Here is a 6,649-nt window from a genome sequence, read left to right as displayed (position 1 = left end):
AGGCCCTACAGGTCCCAGCTTTGAGCTGGAATTGAGTTTCACAACCTAGTGCATCATCTTTCAGTCTTTGTAGTTAGTGCTGCTGAGTTGATTCTGACTACAAGCAACCCTGTGCACAGCACAGCGGAACCCTGCCTGGTCTTTTTGTGCCATCCTCTACTTTCCAACTCTATATCAGACAATGCTCCACTGCTATTCATAGGGTTTTCATAGCCAATTTTTTTGGAAGTGTGTGGCTAGGTCCTCGTTCCTATCCTGTATGGTCTGGAAGCTCCAAAGAAACCTGTCCACCACGGGTGACCCTGTGTTTGAAATACTGGTGGCACAGCTTTCAGCATCCAAGAAAAATGCAGCTGCCACAGTATGACAGCCAACAGATGGGTGTTGTGGTTCCCTGACCAGGAAATGAACCTGGGCTGTAGCAGTAAGAGCACTAAATCTTCACTGGTAGACCACCAGCTTTCAATCCTACTCTTACCCAATTCTTACTATAACCATTCTCCCATTTTTACCAACTGATTTGGATAAACAGAATTCAGCACTCACTCATCTGGGTAGTCACTATCCTCTTTGCAGCTTGATTTGCCTTGAAGAATCTGTATCTTCTTTATAGCTTTCCTTCACCCATTCAACAACTGTTTATTGAGGGCTTACTATGTGCCAGGTGCTAAAGATACAGCAACAAACAAAATTGACAAAAATACCTAGATTCATGGTTCTTGCATTCTAATATCAAGACAGAGATCATAAACAAAATAAATAAGTCGTGTGTATGTGTTATGAAGATGATAGAGAAGAATAAGTACTAGGAGGAAAAAAAAATTAAACAGAGAAGTGGGTAGTGAGTGCTGGGGTAGGAGAGGGTTTAGTTTTAAATAGGACGCTTGGGAGGACTTCACAAGCAGGTGACCTTAGAGCCTAAACTTAAAGGAGAAGAGGGAAGGAGCCATGTGGCTAACTGGATGGAGCAAGAGTGTTCTGAGCAGAGGGAATAATTAGCGCAGAGGTCCTGAATAACATGTGGCATGTCCTAAGAGGATCAAGGAGGCACACATAGCTAAAGCAGAGTAGGCAAGGGTGAGATGAGGAGGGGAAAAAGGACAGAGAAGGAAAGAGAATTACACTGGAGTGGCCAACCTCGCAGAGTGGAGCTTTGAGGGCCATGGTGAGGGTTCTGACTTCCTCTTGTGTGAATTGCCTTGGCTGCTCCTCATATGAGAGAAGTGGGACATGAGTTAAGAGCCATTGCAGTAATGCAAGCAAGATAAGATGGTGTCTTGCAAAGAAAGGGTAGGAAGTCGGTATATATTTTGAAAGGAGAGCCAATATGATTTGCTGGATGATTTGATGAGGAGTGCAATAAAATAGGGTCAAAAATGGCTAAAAGATTTTGGCCAAAACAACTGAAAGGATTGAGCTGCCATTACCTAAGTGAGGAAAACTTTCTTATCTAATTGATAATTAATTTATATTCATTTATTGACACCCGGCACAGTGATGGAACGCCAGCTCTGGTGGTCTAGTGGTGGCGATTCAGTGCTCTCACCACTGCAGCCTGGTCTCATTGCCCAGGTCAGGGAACCACACCACCTGTCTCTCAGTTGTCATACTGTGGCAGCTGAATGTTGCTTGATGCTAAAAGCTATGCCACCAGTATTTCAAATACCAACAGGGTCATCCATGTGAACAGGTTTTAGCAGTGCATCCAGACTAAGACAGACTAGGAAGAAGGACCTGGCCACACATTGCCAAAAACATTGGCCATGAAAACCCTATGAATAGCAGCAGAGCATTGTCTGACAGAGCACTGGAAGGTGAGAGGATGGCACCAAAAGATCGGGCAGGGTTCTGATCTTCTGTACACAGGGGCACTAGGAGTCAGAATCAACTCGACAGCACTAATGACAAACTGTGATAGATATCAGGGCACAAATTATTTGAGATATTTAGTAACTCTTCTCTTACTAGGAGTAAGAAAATCTAAAAGGAAAGATATATGGGCAATTTTTCTGGTTAAAATATAGTGCCATTAATTGAACTAAAGGGATATCTATGAAATTCCGGGGAGAGAAGAAGTGGACAGACCTCTAAGCTGGGTTTGGAGAGACCAAAAGATGTTCCAAGAATAAAATATAGGATATGGAAAGGCAAAGACATATGCAATAACATGGTATGTTTGTGGAAGTAAGTTGTTCAGAATTACTGAGGGTAAGGTGAGAGCAGGGTAGCATGGAGGTGTTTCATAGAGGATATCTGGCAGGCTAAAGAATTTAGACATTATCCTAAGGGGGAAAGAGAACCTTTAACATCTTAGCATGAGTGTGACATGATGTGAGATTTGGAGAGCGGTCTGCCACTCAGAGATAGATGCAGCTTTTCAGTTGTAAAAGACGTGAAAGGCTACCTCTTTGATGAGAATGTTAACATTCTTGTTTCTCTTCCTCTTGTTCATTGTCAGGTGGAAAACAACCAGTGACATGGCACTGGGGCAGAATCATACCACGGTGATGACATTTATCCTGCTGGGCCTCACAGACCAGGCAGACCAAAAGCAACTGCTCTTTGTCATCTTCCTGCTGATCTACTCCATGACTCTGGTAGGCAACCTGGGTATGATAGACCTGATCCACGCCAGCTCCACCCTCCACACTCCCATGTACTTCTTCCTGAGTGTGCTCTCCTTCCTTGACATCTGCAATTCCTCTGTGCTTACCCCCAGGTTGCTGATTAGCTTCCTCACCACTGACAAGTCCGTCTCCTTTGCAGGTTGTGTGGCCCAGATGGCCCTCACAGTCCTCCACGGTGCAGGGGAGTGTGTGTTCCTGGCCGTCATGGCCTATGACCGATTTGTGGCCATCTGCCTCCCTCTCCTCTACCACACCATCATGTCCAAGCGCTTGTGTGTCCAGCTGGTGGTGGTCACCTATGATGTAAGGGTGTTCATTTCAACTGTCCAGACAGGGAATGCCTTCATCTTGCCTTACTGTGGTCCAAATGTCATTGATCACTACTTCTGTGACATCCCCCGAGTGCTCCAACTGGCCTGCTCAGATACCACGGTGGCCAATGTCATCCTACTCTTCTTTTCCACCTTGGTCACTGTCCCCACAGTGTCAGTCATCTTGGTCTCTTACGCTTACATTCTGGTCACAATCTATAGAATGAGGTCCCTGGAGGCACAGCGTAAGGCCTTCTCCACCTGTGCCTCCCACCTCACTGCTCTCTCCCTCTTTTATGTGCCTGTGTTCCTTGTATATGTCCCACCCAACCCTGAAAGTGCTTCAGCCTATAACAAGATCCTCTCTGTGTTTTACACCATTGTGATCCCCATGCTGAACCCCCTGGTCTACAGCCTAAGGAATAAAGATGTCAAGGCTGCTGTACAAGTTAGGGTTCTTAGCCTAAGCAGAAAAGGAATTTGTTAGAAAGGTATCTGGCATCTCATAAAATAGAAGACTAGAAAATCCAGCCAGGACAGGAATGAAGAGAGTAAAGGCACAGCTAAGAGCCTACCACAAGAATGTTCTGTGCAGGCTGCCACCATATGGAGCATCACCCCTTTGTGCATTTCATGTTGCTATGGCTGGCACTGCTTGCCCCTGTGCATTCACCACTGCTCAGCTGTTATACAAAACCACCTACCACACTACCTACACTAACTACCACACCACCTTCTACAACATCCAATCACATATCATCTCTAACTGATCCTAAACCTTTTCATCATTCCCTGAATTTCAAGTCCTAGACAGGAGCATCCACCTGTTTGGTAGCACAAATATTCTACATCCATTAATATACTACATCCAGCATGGATATCTTACATCCACTGATATCCTACATCCACACTTCTATCTTTGAGAGCCCTGGGAGGTGGAAATGGGACCTCCTTTCACTTCAGAAATGGGATGTAGATTCTATCTTCCTCCTGTCCAAGATTTTCCAGATATAGAAAGAATCATGAAAAGATGTTCAACATCACTAATCATTCAACCTCACTGAATTTCTGATTTGAGATTCACTCACATATGAAGTTCCTGGACTTAGGTATTGCATTGTTCAGGGAGTAAGTTAAGTCTACAAATCTCCTAGATCAAATCTCTCGTCTGTATAAATTTGCACGTCTGAGTAAATCAGGAAAATGCATCAAGGAAGTGATTTCTCCTTCAATTTATTCAGAGCTTGGGTTTGAATGTTTTGAATAATTCTTGTATTTATTTCTTACAACTAGAGGTTATATTAGAACATGGATATTTATCATGTGACATAGAGGAAAAGCACAAGAAGAACTTGAGACTCTGCTAAGTATAAGCTTATTCGACTTTTTTTTTTTTAAAGATTTTATTTATTTATTTTTCCCCCCAAAGCCCCAGCAGATAGTTGTATGTCATAGCTGCACAACCTTCTAGTTGCTATATGTGGGACGCGGCCCCAGCATGGCCGGAGAAGCGGTGCGTCGGTGCGCGCCCGGGATCCGAACCCGGGCCGCCAGCAGCGGAGCGCGCGCACTTAACCACTAAGCGAAGGGCCGGCCCAAGCTTGTTCGACTTTAAACTAATTATTTAAATTATTTCACTATCATTTTTTTCTTTCAGGAAATTTAATAAAGAAGTTATTTTAACTAATCCCAGAGTCGTTGAGAGGATCAAATTTGGTATCAATATAAAATTTTATTGTAATCAGGGAGCTAATATAATATTTAAAAAGAGAGGGAGGAAAAATGGAGAATACTAATGATGGAAAAATCAGGCTTAGAAATCAGTTATAAAATGCACTGAAATGGAGATGTGTAAAATTATGCAAGACATAACTAATTATGAAAATGAATAGGTCTAATGTCAAGTTCTAATTCTGCCACTAAAGACTTATCTGATGGTGGACACTCAATTTATTAACTAATAGTTAATAAATCAGTAACGTAACGTAATACGTGGACTGATTAATGGACTAGAGTGTAAATGAGATCAGCTACCATCACACAGTCCTGAGTAAATGAGAAATAATGCTCTCTCTTGGGGGTGGAGGATAAAAATAGCACATAATATTCATCAATTTATGTATCTGTCTCAGTACACTGAGTATCCTGAGGTCAGGGAACGTGTCTTCTTCATCACTGTATGCCTGGAAATTAGCACACAACCTGGTAAGTTTGTGCTTTTTAATTATCCACATTGACTTCCCATGGTAAATTTAATTACTCAGTCTGTCAATCAACAAGTCAACTAAAGGAGTTACTTTATTTTATCTAGTTTAGTTTAAATATAAAGAGCTTAAAAGGATGTCTTCATGATAAAGAACTAAGACTTAGATTCGAAGTAACTTGGCTTCAAATCCCAACTCTGCTACTTTCTGCAGCCCTAAGCAAGCCCCTAAATGTCAGAAATCCTCAATTTCCATACCTATGAATTGAGGATAACATCTCACATGTGCGTGAGGATTAACTGAGGTAAAGAAGCATAGTCTCTGGCTTCGTGATGGAAATATAACAAATGCTCAAAAAATCATATCTATTACAGCTTACGTCATTATTAATCATGAATTCTACTTGTACAAAATGATAAATTATAATAAAATTTAAAGGCTTTAGAGTAACAAACTGATAAATTCTATTGATTATAATGACATAATTGTATCTGAAGAGGAAGGAGCTGGGGCAGACTTCAGGGAAGCTCTGGAACTTGTATTATTCTTTGAAGAACAGATGAGATTTGTATTTGGGGCAGAGAGCATTTTGTTAGGAAGACTGCATTTTTTAGTTTGTACTGAGCACCGACTCTATGGTGATCCATTCTATAGGACGTTTCCATGTGTGCAGAGGGGAATAATAAGAGATAAATACACACCTCAAATAACTACCATAGATCTTCGTTTCATTTCAATAGACTAAAACAAGTTTTAACTTTATTTTTCCCCAGAAAGATGTTAGATTAAAACCTAAGATTTCACATGTGGAAAAGAAAGATGGTAAAAAGTTTTGAAATGATTCCTAGCACTTTGTTTTGTTCCCCAAATTTGAGAAATCTGTATCCGTGCTATTGATTCAAGTGAGCAGTTTTTTTATGGAATCAAGAGGGTATCCTAGTCACCCGGCTCTGATAAGTGGCCCTCAGTCCACTAATAGCAGAAGTGAGCTCTGCCCAGAATCTCATGCTTCTGTCATGACGCTCACCTGTCTAATCACCTTTCCAACCCCTACCCTCACCTGGAGACCCAGAGGACTAATCTCATTATTATATTTATCCCTATGTCACTCATCATGAAGCTGAGGATTGTCATAGCAGCCTTCAACTCCTACAAAATGATGTCCGTACATCTCTATATATCCCCTTTTCTGATCCCAACTTCCACTCCAAACTCTTGAAATCATTCCACTGTGGAATTTATAGTCAGTCACCCACATAACTCAATATACAGTTAACCACTCCTCTGAAAGTCCCCTTACCTACTTGGTCTAACTGAAATCTGTCTGTGTCCTGGGACAGTGCTTCCCTTGTATCCCTCTCAAGTGGTAGCTATTTTCTCTCTTCTATATCCTCCTTACCATTGAATTTCTTCACTGTTTTTGACCTAGGAACATTAGCGTACTCTGATTTTTGTCTAAATTCTTCCTAAGGTGGTGTTACTTAGTCTTGTGGATTTACTATGATAT

At 41.7% G+C, this 6,649-nt stretch overlaps 1 pseudogene; it reads left to right on the top strand.

Annotated features, from left to right (window-relative positions):
• Positions 1 to 2,477: 2,477 nt before the first annotated feature.
• LOC106799984 (olfactory receptor 5P55-like) lies at positions 2,478 to 3,452 on the top strand (annotated as a pseudogene).
• Positions 3,453 to 6,649: the final 3,197 nt, after the last annotated feature.

Source organism: Ceratotherium simum, chromosome 34 (genome assembly GCF_057802395.1).
Source record: "Ceratotherium simum simum isolate JZ-2026a chromosome 34, ASM5780239v1, whole genome shotgun sequence".
NCBI lineage: Eukaryota > Metazoa > Chordata > Mammalia > Perissodactyla > Rhinocerotidae > Ceratotherium > Ceratotherium simum.
Note: the sequence above shows the minus strand (reverse complement) of the source record. Positions and strands in the feature narration are given on the sequence as shown.